This window comes from Puma concolor, chromosome D1 (genome assembly GCF_028749965.1).
Source record: "Puma concolor isolate L17-30 chromosome D1, mPumCon1.1.hap2, whole genome shotgun sequence".
In the NCBI taxonomy this organism is placed as follows: Eukaryota; Metazoa; Chordata; class Mammalia; order Carnivora; family Felidae; genus Puma; species Puma concolor.
In genome coordinates, this window is record NC_141676.1 from 73535033 (window position 1) to 73554454 (window position 19422).

At 37.7% G+C, this 19422-nt stretch overlaps 1 pseudogene; it reads left to right on the plus strand.

The window, feature by feature from the left end:
• The first annotated feature begins 7853 nt into the window (after window positions 1-7853).
• On the plus strand, window positions 7854-7951 carry LOC112866212 (small nucleolar RNA SNORA72; annotated as a pseudogene).
• Window positions 7952-19422: the final 11471 nt, after the last annotated feature.

Sequence of the window (19422 nt, forward strand, 5' to 3'; positions counted from 1 at the left end):
AACCACACTTCTACCTTCTTATGTGGAGTCTGTTAAATGTAATTTATATTTTAAATAATAACTTACTTATGGACATATGGCCATTACAGTTGTGATTTTCTCAAAATTGCTATAATTATACTTATTGTAGGACTCAGACCTGAATAAATGGTAATCACAATAAGGATCCAGGAAATTAAGTTCTTGAAAGAAAAGTACCTAATTCATCAATTTATGGCCAAATTAGTTATTTTGTGAAATCTAAAAAAGAATCAATAAATGTTGATTAATTATGTTTAGGCTTTGTTATTATAACCTGCTAATAAGGTGACTTCTTACATGTTAATTGTCACCTGGACACCTCACTGTGAATTATAAATGTTTATGATTATTGAAGAACAAGTTCAACAAATATTTGTTGTTCCCTTCCTATGTGCCACACTATCTCAAGGCTTGTGGCATAGAGCACTGAACAAAGTTTCTGTCTTCATGGAAGTGAACTCTAACACAGATAGATAATGTTCAGACAAACAGTGGAAAACATGCTTTTGAAAATATACAATATAAAAAATGGCACATGAAGATGGAATGCGACCAGGTACACTGCTTTGTGTAAGAGGATTAACAAAGGAGCCTTTCATAACATTTTTGAGCTGAAAGCCAAGGAATTTACAATAGTTGGCCATGTAAATGTATGAGTAAAAGATCTTATAGGTAGAGAGATTTGCAAGTGGACTTTCCTGGCATGCCAGTTAAATAGCAAGTGATCACCAAGACTGGAGCAAATGAACAAGAGACAGAATGAGAGAAGATCAGATGGTGACTGGGGGCTACACCAGGTAGGGTCAGCAGACAACAATGAGAAACAATTAACATTATATAGCACTTCATGCCAGACACCATCCTAAGAGGTTTGCTGGTTTTAAGTCAATTAACCCTATCAGTAATGTTACAAACTTGATGCATTAACATTTTACACATGGGAATTTGAGACAACGAAGAATTAAATAACCAAAATTGTAGGGGGAGACAATGGTACAGCCATGATTTAGACCTACACGTCTGGCTCTAGAACATATATATATATTTTTTTAATCAGGGGATGTTTTATGAGAGATATCAAATGTTTTACAGGCTTTTGAGTGGAGGATTCTCTTTATGAGGATTATTTCATTGTGCTTGCTGAGTCGAAAGTGGACTCCAAACAGGCAAAGAAGCTGACAGTGTAATTTAGGGGGTTATTGCAGTGCAGTGCTCCAGGCTATTGACGAAGTTTGCATCATCTAGGATGGCACTGATGGAGTGGATAAAAGTAGTCTCATTATAGATATAATCTAAGGGGTTGGTTGATGGATTGAATGCTGTGGTGAGAAAGAGAGAGCAATTTAATATAACTCCAATGACTTTGGACAGAACAACTAGAAGAATGGGGATTCTATTTATTCAGATAAAGAAGATGGGAGATGAAGCAGGTTTGTAGGAGCAAAAAAAACCTTACTTTGGGGCAAGTTAAGTGAAAATTAAGGACTAGTAACATTAATTAGAAAATTAATGGCATTAGAGACTAGGATTAAAGGTATGAATTTGGAATAATTCACTCATTAAGGAGTGAATAAGGGTCTTCAGCATTTAGACTTTAGAAGCACAAGAAGAAACTGGCATTTATGAAGTAGGAGAATCAATGAATAGTGTGGTTTGAAGGCCATGAACCAAGTGTTTTAGGAATGAGGTAATCCCTGGTTGAAAATACTACCGATATATTGATAGAGGTGAAGTCTGAAAATTGATTCCAGGATTAGAAATGTGGGGGTCATTAGTGACCTTGACAAGAGCAGTGTCTGGGGAGTTATGTTTGTTTGTTTAATTTTTTTTTTTTTTTTTTTTTAGAAAAACCTGGATTGATATAGTGGTAAGAGTAAATAGGAAGAGAGAAAGCAGACCGGAAGTACAGGCAACCCTTTAAAAAAAACTCTAGGGGCGCCTGGGTGGCTCAGTCGGTTAAGCGCCCGACTTCGGCTCAGGTCATGATCTCGCCGTCCGTGAGTTCGAGCCCCGTGTCGGGCTCTGTGCTGACAGCTCAGAGCCTGGAGCCTGCTTCAGATTCTGTGTCTCCCTCTCTCTCTGACCCTCCCCCATTCATGCTCTGTCTCTCTTTGTCTCAAAAATAAATAAATGTTAAAAAAAATTAAAAAAAAAACAAACCTCTATCGTAGGGGTGCCTGGGTGGCTCAGTTGGTTGAACAACTGACTATTGATTTTGGCTCAGGTCATAATCTCATGGTTCCTGAGATGGAGTCCCACATCGGGCTCTGTACTGACAGTGTGGAGCCTGCTTGGGATTCTCTCTCCATCTCTCTCTGCCCCTCGCCTGCTCACACCCCCCCCCCCACCCCATTGCAAAATAAATAAATAAACTTTATAAAAACCTCTTAGGTTACATAGTTGGTTGAGCATCTGACTTCAGTTCAGGTCATGGTCTCACAGCTTGTGAGTTCCAGCCCCACATCAGGCTCTCTCCTGTCTGTGCAGAGCCTGCTTCAGATCCTCTGTCTCCCTTTCTCTTTGCCCCTTCCCTGCTCACACTTTCTCTCTCTCTCAAAAATAAATAAACATTAAAAAATTTTAAAAAATAGGGGCACCGGGGTGGCTTAGTTAAGCGTCTGACTTTGGCTCAGGTGATGATCTTGCAATCATGAGTTCAAGAGTTCGAGACCCATGTTGGGCTCTGTGCTGACTGCTCAGAGCCTGGAGCCTGCTTCTGAAACTGTCTCCCTCTCTCTCTGCCCCTCCCCTACTTGTGCTCTGTCTCTCTCTCGCTCTCTCAAAAGTAAGTAAAAACATTAAAAAAAATAAACTCTATTATAAAGGAAAGCATACAATAGGGTAACCACTGGAAATGAATGTAGTAGTAGAGGAGGGAATTAAAATGATTTTAAGATGATATATATCACAGCATGTTTATATACCTATGGAGATTATTTAATCCTGACAAATCCAGAGTGTATAACACAATAAAATAAATCAAGGGGTTTTGATAGAACATGGAATGCTCCAGGAACACAAAGGGGCATGTAACCTGGTCTAACAAGAGGGGAGAAAAAGTAACTAGTTAGAGATTTTTAGAAGTAATACCTGAATTCATTTGTGAGGAACAATGTGGGTTAATCATGCAAAGAAGAATGGAAAGAGCTTTCTAAGCAGAAGAAATCATCAAAGGATATATTAAGTGTACCTCTGATTTGCTTTGTAATATTTAATCTTTATCTTTCAGACACATAATAAATGCTTATTCATCACCTTTTCTGCCTGGTCTCGAACTACAGTGAAGAAGATAGCCAAAGCTTGCCTTCATGGAGCTTACATTCTGGGAACAATGAAAAATGAACACGTAGACTGTGATAGCACCACGATACACAGAAACAACTTGTCGAGGTTGGCTAGAATGCTAAAGGAAACCTGATCTGAAGAGTGAGCATTTGTGTTGAAACCTACAAGATGGGACTCAGCCAAACCAGCAAAGAGCTGGATGAGGAGCGCTCATGGCAGGGGAAATAGCAATTGCAGAATCATGAAAAGGGGCTTATTCAAGAAACAGACAAAGGATCAATATGGCTGGGGTGCAGTGTGAGGTCTGAGAGAAGTTTGCAGCCTCTACTAAGAGCAAAGAAAGCCATTCAATGAGTTTCAAGCAGGCTTACGGCACTTCCAGGAAGCAGAGGCATGGATACCCTCATTGCCCTCTCTCAACTTCTGCCTCCACCATTCCAGCAGAATAAAGGCTGTTTCAGGCAAAACCATGCACCCTGGTTGCTATTGTCCCTGTACTCCTGATTTATTTATGACCATGAATTCCCTCTATACTTAACTATATAACTGATACTAAGTTACATAACCTAAATGAAGTTAATTTCTTTAGTACTATTCCCTAAACCCTAAAAGAGTTACTGTTTTAACAACATGCCATATGTAGGACTCTTAAGGGTTCTGTTTTACTTATTAGAGACACGAAATATATGAAAATACCACGTTATTAATTATCTCTCTCATGCCAAACACGTTGTTCAGTAAACTGCCCTTTCTCAGTTAAAACAAAAACAAAAACAAAAAACACTGTTAATCTGGTTGATGGGAATGATTTTTTGTTCCTATTTTTCCTTCACTTCCCAGCAAATAACCCATCACCTATTTATGCTATTTCTTCTTCCAAAATATATCACAAATCCCTCCTAGTCTTTTTATTTCTTCTGCAACCATGGTCCAAGCCATAATCTTCTCACACAGATTACTGCAAATAGCCTCCATGTGGTTCTCTGCTTCCAGCTTTGACTCGCCCACCCATTCTCTACAAGTGGCCAAGGAATCTTAAGAAACACAAATTAAAAAACCATGCAAATCAGTAGTACAGTGAATACGTTTTATTGGTGTCCTCTGCCTAGAAAACTGCACTCTTCTTTGCCTGACTGACTCTCACTCGTCTTTTACAACTGAATTCAGATATTCCTCCTAGAATCCTGACTAGTACTTTTTCTCCTTTCTCACTAGACTGGGTTGAATATCTCTTTGTGTTCCTAAAGCATTCTATACTTCCCTCCATCAAGAGCACTTTATTTTCTCTACTGTGTTATGTGTAGATTTCCCTGCATGTCTGTTTTGGTCACTAGACTATGGGACAAGGTCTGTAGCTTTTATTTATATGTGTATCTTACTCCCTGACAAATAATTAGTGCTGAGTAAACAATGTTCTTTCATGGCACTCATGACTGATTGCATAAATACATGTAAATTGTGATGATATAGAAAGGTTTCATGAAGAAGGTGTTACCAGATTCCCCACTACCATTTATTAAAGAAGCAGTCCTTTCCCCAGTGTGTGTTCTTTAGCCTTTGTCAAAAATTAGTTGATTGTATCTTCTTGGGTTTATCTCTGGGCTTTCTGTCTGTTCCATGGGTCTATGTACTTGTTTTTATGTCACTGCCATACTTTCCTGATTGCTACAATTTTGTACTATATCTTGAAATAAGGTACCGTAATATCTCCCAAAGCATGCTGGGAAAACTGAATGTACACACGTGAAAGAATGAAACTTGAACACTGTCTTATACCACTCAGAAAAAAAAACAAACCCTCAAAATGGATCAAAGACTTAAACATAAGGCCTGAAACTATAAAACTTCTAGAAGGAAAAAATATCCTAGACATTGGTCCTGGGTATTATTTCTTGGATAACACACTAAAAGCACAGGCTACAAAAATGAAAATAAACAAGTGGGACCACATTAAACTAAAGAACTCTGTACAGCAAAGGAAACAATAAATTGAAAAGGCAAATTACAGAATGGGGAAAAATATTCACAAACCATATATCTGATAAGAGTTAATATCCAAAATATATAGAGAACTCATACAACTCAATAGCAACAAAATAAAACAAAACAAAAAACAAACAATCCAATTGAAAAAACTGGGCAAAGGACCTGAATAGAGATTTTTTCAAAGAAGATATACGGATGGCTAATAAGTATATGAAAAGGTATTCAACATTACTAATCATCAGGGAAATGCAAATGAAAACCACAATGAGACATTGCCTCACACCTATAAAGAGGGCTACTATCAAAAAGACAAGAAAACAAGTGATGGTGCGGATGAAGAGAAAAGGGAACTTTTACATACCATTGGAAGGGGGGGGATATAAATTGGTACAGCTATTACGGAAAACAGTATGGCAGTTCCTCAAAAATATTAAAAATTGAACTACCTATGATCTAGTAATCCCACTCCACTCCTGGGTATATATCCAAAGGAGCTGAAATCACCATCTTCAAGAGATATATGCATTCCCATGTTTGATGTAGTATTATTCAAAATAGCTAAGATATGGAAACAACCTAAATGTCCTTCAGTGGATGACTGGATAAAGAAAATGTTATATGTATGTATGCGTATATTTACATATTAAAAGATACACACACACACACACACACACACACACACACACACACACACGCTTTATCCAAGTTACCTCCTGGAATAGTTTGGAAGAGGCAAGGGAATATTCTGATCAAATAGTTTGGCCTCCTCTAAGCCGCACAGTTTTTGTAAGTTTGTATCGTGATCTGTGCTGTGGGATTTTAGCATCTTAAAGTAATTACCCTCAAAATGTGTTCTACAGAGTGATTTAAATACTCTTTAGAACAGCAACCAGTGTGCAAGAAATCCTCTGGATGGGTGACAGTTCAGCTTTTTCCATGAGAAATTGTGTATTTTAAGCCCTAATGATCAATGAGAAAATAATAAAGTTCTTGAAACTGAATGTATGATCCATCCTTAGAGTAATGAGATTAACTTTGTGTCTCTAATAGAGATTATAAATTATTGTACCGTATATATTTATTATCCCTAGAATTTGCTTCACCCTTAGGGAGAAGTACAGGCACTGATGATGCAGGATTGCATAAGCAGAAAGCATACATATCTTACTTAAAGACAGCATTAGATGTCTGACAAAAGGTACCTATAGGAGTTTTACAAACACTCTCAAAGGAGAAAAATCTGAAAGTATGAATGTGTATATACATATGCACATACATTCACGTATATGTATCTATGAACATGTGTACGTACATGCATAGACAGATGTGTGTATATGTACACATACATTTTATAATTTTTTCTCTTTTAATTTTGCTGTTATAGTAATAATATGTGTTCCTGATTTACAACTTCAAATAGTAGAAAGGGGTATAAGTAAGATTAAAATGCTTTTCTGTTCTTCCCTCCACCCCACTTTCTAGCAGGGCACACTACCCTACTTCTGATATAAGTTTTTAAAAATTAATGTTATGTTTACAACCACAAACTTAAACGTTATTACACCTTTTATCTTTTTGTGTCACTATTATTTTGTCAGTTGGGTGCTATCACTAGGCATCTTTCCATTGTAGCTGAAATTTAGCACAGTTACGTTACCTATGACCTCTATTTTCCTCTCTTTTCCATGCCTCATTTTTGTATAATTTTTTAAAGTTTATTTGTTTTTGAGTGAGAGAGAGAAAGAGAGAGACAGAGCGTGAGTGGGGGAGGGGCAGAAACGTAGGGATACCTAGAATCGAAGCAGGCTCCAGGCTCTGAGCTGTCAGCACAGAGCCCTATGCAGGGTCAGAACTCACAAACCATGAGATCATGACCTAAGCTGAAGTAGAACACTTAACCGACTGAGCCACCCAGGGGCCTATTGCTTTTACAATTTTTTGCCCTTCTTGGAGTTATTTTCTTAACTGTAAAATCATATACAGCTCTCCTTTTAGCCCATAATTTTCAAACAGTGTTAACTAATTCCTTGCTATGTAAGAAGAGGAAGTCAACTAACACATAGGTTCTCCCTTCTGCTTCTCCTGTGTCTGACTTTTATCAGTTATGACACAAAGTAGCCATTTTCAAGCTTCCATGATTTACAACATTCATGTTCTGTAACTAACGTTAACTGTCTTGAATATTTAGCCTACTATCCATTCTAAAGATAGGTAACTAATGAAAACAATATTATGAAAAGGTAAAATATATCTCTAAATAAACAATACTGTGATTTCACAAAAGAAATTCAATTCCATTTCACGAAATCTTGGCATTCAGGTAAGAGTTTACTACATGCCTAGCTAAAGAGAATTCTCCTCTCTTATACTTAAGTATTTGCTCAAAATTATGCCACCTTTCAGCTTATTTCATATTAGATACAAAATTTTATTATTTTTCAGTTTTTTTTTTTGAATTTTAAATGTTTCCAGGGTTCTCTTTGTTTCTTGTTGATAAAGGAGACAAATGAAGATCTTTATTTTTCTAATCACCTAATCTATTGAGTAAACCTACTTTATTCCTGCAAATATTTTTGCTGTTCTGATTGTGTAATAATCAGGGCAGGCTAAATATTCACTATATTAAGACCATGAATGTGGTGGCGCTTGGGTGGCTCAGTCAGTTGTGCATCCGACTTCAGCTCAAGTCATGATTTCACGGTCCATGAGTCTCACATGTGCCCCACATTGGGCTTTGTGCTGACAGCTCAGAGCCTGGAGCCTGTTTCAGATTCTATGTCTCCCTCTCTCTCTGCCCCTTCCCCACTCACGTTCTGTCTCTCTCTCAAAAAAAAAATAAACATTAAAAAAAAAAAGACCATGAATATGTCCCCAGACCTACTTCTTTCCCTAGTCTGATTTTTTTTTTTTTCCAACGTTTATTTATTTTTGGGACAGAGAGAGACAGAGCATGAACGGGCGAGGGGCAGAGAGAGGGAGACACAGAATCGGAAACAGGCTCCAGGCTCTGAGCCATCAGTCCAGAGCCCGACGCGGGGCTCGAACTCACGGACCGCGAGATCGTGACCTGGCTGAAGTCGGACGCTTAACCGACTGCGCCACCCAGGCGCCCCATCCCTAGTCTGATTTTTTAATGCTGATGATAAACCAAGTCTATTTTTATGATGCATCTTATGTGGGAAATATCTGTGACTCTAGGTATCTGATCATTCTTGAGAAATGACAGCACAGTTAATGCAATACATTTTTTAAGATAACCACTGCTAATTTAATGATTATCAATTGCCATTAAATGAATTGTGGAAAATTAAAAAAAAAAACCCTCTCTTCTTGTAGACAAACTTTATGAATTCACTTTTTGGTCTAGTTTGGATCTATTGCTTTCTAGGCCTGCCTGCACATTGTCATCTCCGGTTTTAAATATTTAGTCTTCTACTTTAGTTCCTACTGACCTTGTATTAAATATCTTTTTATATCATGGATGCATTTACCATTTTGTTCAAATATATACTCAAGAAAACTTTTTGAAATAAGTACCTATGAGATATAAAATACCTGAGCCTGTCTGAATTTTATTATTATTTTTTTTAACTGACAACTGTATGGATTTGGAATTACGAGTTGAAGATCATTTAACTCTGGAGGCTCCTGGGTGGTTCAGTTGGTTAAGTGCCTGATTCTTGGTTTTGGCTCAGGTCATGATCTCACAATTTGTGGGATTGAGCCCCACATCAGGCTCTGCACTGATGGCATGGAGTCTGCTTTGAGTTCTCTCTCTCCCTCTCTCTCTCTGCTGCTCCCCCACTCCTGCATGCGTGCTCTCTCTCTTAAAATAGGGACACTTAAAAAAAAATCATTTAACTCTGAATTTTGAAGCCAATGCCCCATTATCATCAAGCTTGTCATGGGTGATAGCCAAATGTGATACCAATATGAGTTCTTATTCCTTTGGAAGAAATTGCTTATTTTTTTCCATTCTGAAAGCTTACATAATTTCCTTTCACATTCAGAAATTTTGCCAAAATATTTCTATGCTTAAATATTTTTATCCCATTCTATTTGATGGTTAGCAAATTCTTAATATAAAAAATGGCTTAAGATTATTGGAATTTATTATTTTGTAATTTTATCATTTTTCTCTTAAAATTTCTGTGTTCTTTTATTCCAGAATTTCTATTTAATAGATGTAGGAATGCTTGCCTTGATCTTTTGTATTCCTTAATTTCAATCATTTTTTCCATATTCTGAGAAAGTTCATCATTCTGTCATTTAAGATGAATAATTTGATTTAAACAAAATCTGTTGTATTATTCAGCCACTCTATGGACTTTTATAAATATTAGGAATCATGTTTGAAATTTCCAAAAAATTTTACTTTTATGTAATTATTTTTCTTCCATTGCAGTATTTACCTTTTATTAATAGCACATTCTCTATTATTTCCCTAAGTGTAATCAGTATAATTTTTAAAGTTCTCTTTTGTTCCTTAAAATGTCTCTGGTTCTTTGTTTTGTTTTTATTTTTTTGTTATCAGTTGTTCCGTTGTTTTTTGTTTTTAATTTTTAATGTGTATTTATTTTTTTGAGAGAGACAGCACAAGCGGGGGAGGAGCAGAGAGAGAGGGAGACACAGAATCCGAGGCCGGTTCCAGGCTGTGAGCCGTCAGCACAGAGACTGATGCGGGGCTTGAACCCACGAACTGCAAGACCATGACCTGAGCTACAGCTGGTCGCTTAGCCAACTGAGCCACCCAGGTGACCCATCAGTTGTTCCATTTATTCATCTTTTCTCTCGCTAGCTGTTGCATCTCCTCAAATGTTTAATGATGTTTGATGATTCTTGGTTAGACAAATTCATAGGTATGAACAAGGGACTCTGCTAAATAGAGACGGCATGGATTTTCCCTGTAGGTTTGTTCCTCTGTTTCTCTCAAGTCCTTTCCTCTATGTGGGAAAGCTGACTAGAGAGTTCGTGTGGCACCTCGGATGGCAGGCATTGCAGCAGGGTGACCTGCAATAATGGTTAAGTACATGGGACTCCTGAACCAGACTCTGCTCACATCTCAGCTCTAATACTTTCTAGCTGTGTGAACTTAGGAAATTACTCAACTTTTTTGTGTCCCTGTTTCCTTACATCTTAGATGATGATAATAATGGTGCCCACCCCACAGGGCTGTTATAAGAATGAAATGGACTAATTTGTTTACTTATTTATTTTTTAAAAATGTTTATTTTTGAGAGAGAGAGAGTGAGCGCATGCATGCAAGCGTGAGCGGGGGAGGGGCAGAGAGAGAGGGAGACACAGAATCCGAAACAGGCTCCAGGTGTCAGCACAGAGCCTGATGCAGGGCTCAAACTCATGAGCTGTGAGATCATGACCTGAGCTGAATTTGGATGCTTAACTGACTGAGCCACCCAGGTGCCCCTGAAATGAACTAACGTAATTTACACAAAAGAATTCAGGAATGTACTGACAATGTTTTTAGGAGGCATGGAATGCCAAGAGTAGTCAGATGAGCTGGGGGCTCTATCAAATATGAAACAAGAAGGACTGTATCAGGAACAGAACAGTCAGCAGCAACGTCTTACCTTTTATCCTTCATTGCCTCCACCTATGTTAAGTTTACTTTAAGTTACTTTCATCGCTTTTGCTGGTCTCTTAGGCAAAAAGACTAACAGCAGTTTTCCCCCAGGCAAACAATGTAGTTTCTACAGAAAGCAGTTTTACGGGTTTATTATCCGGTACAAAAGCCAGACACCTCCTCCTCTGCGGGTGCCCTTAGGAGGAGAGGAGATGCCACTTGATCAAGCTATTCTATAGACAGTCACTAATTATCTTCATTATGGGCAAATATTTTATTTTTTTCTGTAGCTGCGGTTCTGGGCTTGAGCCTCTTTCAAGCCCCCTAGGGTGAACAGCTCCTGCTTTGGCTGATCATATTCTAGGCTTCAACTCCTCCTGCTTTGGTTTCTCAGTCAATATAATCCCATCCAATTAAAGATTGTTCTAAAGAATCAACTTCTCTGTGCTAATGAGAGATATTTTTGTTTTCAGGATTGCTTATGATTATTTACATCTAGGCATCCTTACTACCATTTCATAGTTAGGAAGAGGAAAAAATAAAAACATAGGTGTAGCGTGCCATCTTTAACCAGAATTCCTGCAAAGATGTACATTTAGGTAAAACAAACAAGCAAACAAAAAGGAACGTTGCTTCTTAAGGATAAAAATAACATTTTGATCATTGTAGGACTAATTTTTTCCAGTTTACAGTAAAACTCCCCACATAAATGTATTTATTTCTTCTTTGTAATTGCCTTTCAACATAGAAGTATGTTATTTTAAGACTTATCTTTCTGTACTCATTGAAATATTGTGTGAGAAATTATGATGCCCTCAAAAAACAACATATAATTATGAAAATAGTATCTAAAAAAGTCTTGGAACTTAACTGAAAAGATACGTGATTGACAAAATCAGACGTTATCTGTAATTCATTTCATTCTCTAGAGAAGATATTATCATTGTGGAAAGTTCATACAGGAAGGTACTAGGAGAAAGAAAGAAAACCCTGAGGTATCAACCCTTCAAGAGAGGATCCATGATTTCGTATAAGATAAAATAAATCTTTGGTACTAACATAAATAAACAATTAAGCTGAAGATCATGAAGATGTAGAGGGTGGTGTGAGAGGGACCACAAGCAAAGTGACCTTTGCATTTCCGTTCCATGTATGTGGTCAGCAAATATTGTTACATCTGAATCTTACTAGTGAGTCACTGGTATCTGAGTAATGTCTCCTTGTCAACCTGCATCGTGTTCTTACTTTAGGAATCAAAGGCAAAGATGGCATGCATTTCCAGGTTCACTGAAAATTACCAAATGTTACATAAGTAGCAGTGTATACACACACACACACACACACACACACACACACACACACACACCCATTATCACTTAATTTTACTATAGCAAATAATTACACAGAAGTTAGTTTGACATATTACAAAGAAAGAGCTTTGCAATATTCAGGAGACATTTTCTTGCATGTGTCCCTCCCCTTAGTACATACACATTGCCGCTTAAGAACAAAATCATTGTTCCCATGAAAAATTCAAATGAGATTAACTATTTTTTTTAGATGAGTTAATTGACCATTCCTAGTTCCAAAGGATTAATGGTCCTGGACAAGCATAAAATAGACTCAGTCAGCTGCAGCAGCTTTTTCAAACAGCCCTGCCAACAGAGAGAGTCAGCCACTGACACATCTCCTCTCCTCTAGCCCTTGAAACAACAGCATTGACCTTTAAAGCAAAGACTGAATGGGGTTGGGGGAGTTGATGCATTAAAATTAATTAATTAATTAATTAAAAGAAAAACAGGACAAATTCAACAAAAACATGTCCAATTGTGCCAGATGGTGGGATTTTCATGTCTCTGTGCCATAATTATGGTCAAGTGGTTTAAGTGAGCTTGATGAAAATAAACAAATACCAATACCCTCACATTATCCAAAGTGGGGGGGAAAGAACTCCAGGTGCTGCTAATTATGGTGATATTGCAAAGTATTAAGGCATACAGAAGACTAGAGGAAACAAATTTATCAAGCAAGCATATTAAATGGACAAAGATGTTCATATTGTGTATGCACAAAATTAGATTTAAAAAAATTCTGTAGTGTGTATGTTGTACATTTAGAATCTAAAATGAAATACAAACAGTGCTGTTTTTGAGACCATACTTCCCCACCATGCAAGGCAAATTAGGTATCTTTTCATCGTAGTGCTATTTGTTCTGCTCAAATAAAGTTTTCATCCACATCCATTCATTTGACTTAAACACGCTTCAGTGAGCAATGTGAAATGGAGAACGGGGAGTAAGAGGAGGGAAGAGAAGAGTGTTCAAAGAAGTATTCGACAGCTTATCAAGGTACAGGCAAAGGTCCCTCATTTTACAAACACACACACACACGCACACACACACACACACACTCACACACTGAGACATCCTACAAAACACGTGTAAAGAATATATAACCTTTTCTTTCTTTCCCTTTCCTTCTATCCTTCCTCCCTCCAAAATAACATTATTATTCCTGAAAACAAATTATTTAAGTCAGCTAGTTAGGAACAGCACAGGGAAGCCAGGAAACATAATTTTTAAGTGAATAAGGCTACAAAATGTTATTTTGTGCATATGCACATGTTTTTAAGATGCCCTCTTTATGAGTGCTTAAGGTTTGTACTAAGAGCAAAGCAAGCACGGCATCATCCTGCTTCTGCTGACAGTCGTAGTAACTCTAAACAACACAAATGTTCTGCTGATGTCTGAGAAATCTAAAAGACATTGACATTTTACTCTGGAAAAAAAGGAGGATGTGGATTATTTTTCTTATTTTGTGTCAGCTTATCTGTAGGGAATCCACTTAATAGTGTCCATGCCTTTAATTGCTCAAAAAAGAACATCTGTGTTGTCTGTCACATTTTATCACATATACTGCTATCACTCATGTGGGGGAATTACACCTAGCAAAGGTTTATCTGTGGACAGGCTGGGGTAAAATCACTTTCTTGGAGGTCATTAAATCTGCATATGCAAGAGGGACATCCTTAGATGGAATTGCATTAGAGTTATCTGGTTTTGCATATATTAATTTAAAAATTAGCAACAATAACAGCTGATGTTTATTGAGAACTTACTTTGTGTCAAGCATGGTGTAAAGTGTTTTAATGTTTGTTTGTTTGTTTGTTTGTTTATTTATTTATTTATTTTGAGAGAGACAGAGACAAAATGGGGGTGGGTTAGGGGCAGAGAGAGAGAGACACAGAATCTGAAGCAGGCTCCAGGCTCTGAGCCATCAGCACAGAGCCCGATGCAGGGCTCAAACTCACATAGCTGTGAGATCATGACCTGAGCCGAAGTCAGATGCTCAACCGACTGAGCCACCCAGGCACCCCATGGGTGTAAAGTGTTTTAAATGCATCATGTCATTTAGTTGTCAAATCCATCCTATGGGGCAGATATTATTATATTCCTCACTCCTGATGATGAAACAGACCTAGAATGGTTAGTAATTTGCATGGGTTCAGGCAGGCAGTAACTGGCAGGGCCAGCATGGGAACTTGGACCATCTCCTCCCAATGCCTGCATTCTAATACGTTGCATAATACCCTGTCCTATTAGATTTTGGCCAAGATATTTTACATGTCTCCTTAAACATAATTTTTGTAATTTGTCATAGAGGAATTCTCTGCATTGAGGATTTTGCTGTTTCAGTAAGACCTAAGCTACATTGAGTTATCACTACAGAGGGTAGCCCTAAGAAGCTCCAAGTATTGAGAAGAACCTCCAATTCCACGTATGGAATTGTCAAATCACTATGTTGTACACCTCAAATTAATATCTCATTGTATGTCAACTGTACTTCGATAACAATTTTTTAAATGCATCAAATAAAATGAGATTGATCGGTGGGTGGATAGAGAGATGGTTTGATGGAAAGCTGGGACAAAGCAAGTTTAGTAAAATGTTAAGCGTAGGATCTGGATAATGCATAAATAAGTATTCATCTAAAAGCTTTTCAGTTTGAAAACATTCTTAATGCAATTTTGGGAAAAAATGCAGCTCTTGGGGGTGAGGAAGATGAGCAAGGAAGTCATATAAAAAAAAAGGCCCCCAACTTAATGGATTTGATAAAGGGCAGAATGACTAAATGTCAGTAATAGGAGGCAGAAATGTTTTCCATGAGTGAGAATTATAGAGGTAATAGAAACAGAGATCTCATATGGAGAGTGAGGATAATTATAAAGAAATATCAGACAGCCATTTGACAAAGTGCCGTATTTCAAAATAACAAACCCAGTGTTCATTCTATCAAAATATCTTGTCATTTTCTTTTATGGCATTTTGGTTCTATATGCTTATATAGAGATTACATACAGGCTTGTGTAAAGGGTTTTCTACAGGTTTGTATAAAGGGTCTATATTTTATATACAGTTAATATGCCCTTGGATGACACACCTATTGTTATGTGTTACTATACAGGGTGAATATTGGTGAACCATAGGGGTAGTATATAGAATTCTCTTTAGTGATATCTAGAATGCTTTGCATTCCTTTTTCTTAATTTATTCTTTTATTTCTTAATTTTGAGAGAGAGAGAGAGAGAGCAAGCAGGGGTGGGGCAGAGAGAGAGGGAGACAGAATCTGAAGCAGGCTCCACACTGTCAGTGCAGAGCCCAATGCAGGGCTCAAACCCATGAACCATGAGATCATGACCTGAGCAGGAACCAAGAGTCAGATGCCTAACAGACTGAGTCACCCAGGCGCCCTGGAATGCTTTGCATTTCTGAGTAAAAATTCATAATGAAATAATCTGAACTTTGTTACATATGTGTATAAATGCACAGAGCATTATTATATTTAAGACATGTCCCTCTCTTGCTCCAAGACGATGTTGGCAATTTAATCCTTTCTTTTGGCCATAGTCTTTTCACACGGCATGTGTTTGGATTCAGGATCTTTCTACCTCCAACAAAGCCAGTAAATTATAATGCTAACCAGACCTTAGTGTCTCTGACATTGTCTGCTTTTGCAGACTTGAGCTCAGAATAGCAGTAATTTGCTAACTCCCTGTGACTGGCTCACAAACAGAGTACTTGGCAGGGTGAGTAGAAGTGAGCAGGGGCGGGGTGCCACAATGGAGAAAGCCCAGAGGGAAGAGCTCTTCTCCTGCGACAGGATTCATGACGTGGGAAATTAGTCATTAAACTATGTGCACACTGCATACTTAGGCAGTGCCACACTTCTTTTCAAGAGAATTTTCCTTGCTATTTTGTCTCAAACCATGAGTTCACAGTTAATCTGTGTGTCGTCCTATAGCAAGAAATGCTGGGCAAATGGCTGTGTTCTATCATGTGGGCAGAAGAGCTACCAGTAGAATGCGAAGTATTGCTAGTGTCATGGGAGGGACCTGTGGTTTAGTGGAGATAATGAAATGATAAACTCTAACATTCCAGAGAGCGGATCGAAAGGAAAACTTAACACTCTGAACTCACAGAATTACTCTTTGGATATTTGTCATCACGAACGTTGAAGTGATGGAAGTCTGTGCTCCTTTTACCATCCATTGTAAAATACTTGAATACCTAGGCTACTCTGTGATCGCTATAGGCTAATTTATGTCATTCCAATTCCTTAGAATAATCCTGAGATTCACCTATATTTTCCATCGTCTATGAAGAAGTTACCTGATACTCAGAATGATGAAATCATTCGTCCAAGATCAGAGTTACTAGTGGCAATGGGATCCTTACCTAAATGCGTCTGATGCCAAAACCTGAAGTCTTTTTATTATGCCATATTATTTTAGTGCTACAAAGAGGAGGAGATTACTTATTAACTGGGCTAGCTGCTTGTTTTTCCTTTCAAAATCTTCCCTGTACAAATCTTCTGCCTGATGCACTGCATAAGTACACTTTTGATAAATGCTTTGCATTTCTGAGTAAAATTTACCATACTTTATAATAAATACTCTGACCTTATTTGGATGGTGCATATAATGCTAGGAAGCCTAGCTCTCCTAGCTGGAGCCATGTAAAGCTATAGCTAACTTTGTTTCCAATATCTCAAGAACTAAAACAGTTGGGACAAATCAATGATGTTTATACATTAACTCAAAATTTTGAAATAATTGGTATTGCATGGGCATGATTTATGTTTCATTATATGGATCTTGGCATATATTTTAACAGCTTTTGTATTATGTACCAGTCTGCTTGTCAGCCCTAAGAAAGAAAGGACATACGGATAAAAGAAAATTTAAGAAACAAACAAACAAACAAAAAAACCCGTCACAATTCAGTCCCGGTATTATGTGCCCAAAAGCAACATTGAGCATAAATTCACAAATGAAAACATTTCTAAATGTCATCTTGATGGTGAAATTTGCCTCTTGTGAGATTTAACTGATACTATTCCCTGCTCTTTAAATTTGATTTTTTTCTTTCATTTTTCTTTTATTATGACTCTGTTTCAACAAGAGTTGTGACAGTCGGTTTTGCTATCACTTTCCCTCTTCTTAGGACAGGCAGTCTATGATGCAGATCTCTGTGATCTTCAAAAGGAGAACAAGAACACCAAGAGAAGAATGTGGGGAGGCATCAGGGACTGTGACAGCTCTATGAACTGAGCAAATTGTGACTGAAAAAAATCACAGTCAAATGCTCAGGGTTATTCTATTCTTGTAAGATTAGTCCTTCAGCTTTTGAAATGTGCACTTCTTATCTTGCAAATTGCATGAATACAAAGGAACTAGACACTTGTCTTTCAATGTGACAAGAATTCTGGAAAGCATTACCCCTTGAGAATGCCAAGCAAAATTATTAATATTAAAACAAAACTTTTTCTGAATCTAAGTTTTTCTTTTTTACTGAAAGGCCATCTGCATCCCCTTTTGAAATTCACCTTATCTTGCAAAAACCAGGTACTTCGCTACAACCCCCAGTGTGAAGCTTCCCTAATTTCCATGCCATCCCCACCCCCAGTCTACTTCCCCTAGACAGAATTAATTACAACTTCTTTTTCCTTCTCCCAGTGTGTAACTAGTCCTTCAATTCAGCACTATTTAATTGTGCTCTGTATGATAGTCAATTGTAGGTCTGTTTTCTGTGCTAAACTGTAATCCTTGAAAGCATCTTTTTACCTAAGTCCACTTACCCACAAACCTTAAGTACCGGGCACACGGTGGGTGTGTGGTTTTTGCTAACTTTACATTGAATTAAATCAATTTCCAGATAACTCTCAGGTCCTTTTTACAAAGCAGTAAGTGCAGAATGGAGGTTATTTAGCAAATCTGGGTGTTCAAGTTCTATGTTCTCATATGCCCAAAGCCACCCTGAAAATTCGTGCTGAAACCACTTCAAAAGCTGCCTGGCAACCTTTTTAGCAATCCATACTCATGGACCTCAAACTCCATTGTACCTTCTGTTGCTACTGATACACATCCAGATTTGTCAAACACTGGTTTTAGGTAAAGCAAAATAATTTTTTTTTTAATTTAACGTTTATTTATTATTGAGAGACAGAGAGGCACAGAGCATGAGCAGGGGAGGGGTAGAGAGAGGGGGAGACACAGAATCTGAAACAGGCTCCAGGCTCTGAGCTGTCAGCACAGAGCCCGACGTGGGGCTCGAACTCATGAACTGTGAGATCGTGACCTGAACCGATGTCAGTCGCCCAACCAACCGAGGCACCCAGGTGCCTCAAAATAAAATAATTTTTAAAAATTATACAAGATAGGGGTGCCTGGGTGGTTCAGTTGGTTGAGCATCCAACTTTTGATTTTGGCTCAGGTCATGATTTCAAGGTCATGGGATTGAGCCCCATGTCCAGCTTCACACTAAGTGTGGAAGCTACTTAAGATTCCCTCTCCCTCTCTGCCCGTCTCCCTCACTCGTGCTCTCTAAATATATTTTAAAAAGTATACAAGATAAATTCATTTATTTATTTAAATAATGCACTTTGATCTTCAGTTGCACATAGTGTACAAAATAGTTTATTATTGACTCTCCCATTAAGATGTAAGCTTCATGAAAGCAGGAAATTTCTTGGTTTTCTTTCCTCTAAAACTCAATGTCCAGCACATGGATAACACAGTCACTTCCTAATTTGTCTCTCTTGATTTCCATCAGGGGCAAGAATTATCTTTCTAAATTAAAAGCTGATCATATAATTTCCTTCCTGCAAGCCTAAAGCCCCCTTTCTCTTACAGTTTTCAAACTTTAATATCCATCAAAATGTCTTAGGGAGCTGAAAATTATATTAGGTTATGAGTTTACCCTCAGTGATTCCCCTCCATTTGATCTTGGTTGGGGACAGCAGAGCAGCTCTAGAAGTAATTCTTAATCACAGTCAGTTTTGAAAACATTCACTTCAATTAAAATAAGATAGTCAAAATATCTTGATATGGCACTCAGGACACTTCAAAATTGGACCCCGATTATCGCTCCGGTTTCTTTTTCCTAAGACATTAAACTCTATGCACAAGTCTGATTAGGCTACTTACAATTTCCTAAACATGAAATAATCTTCATTCTTCCCAGTAATTATATATAATTCTCCTTTCCCAG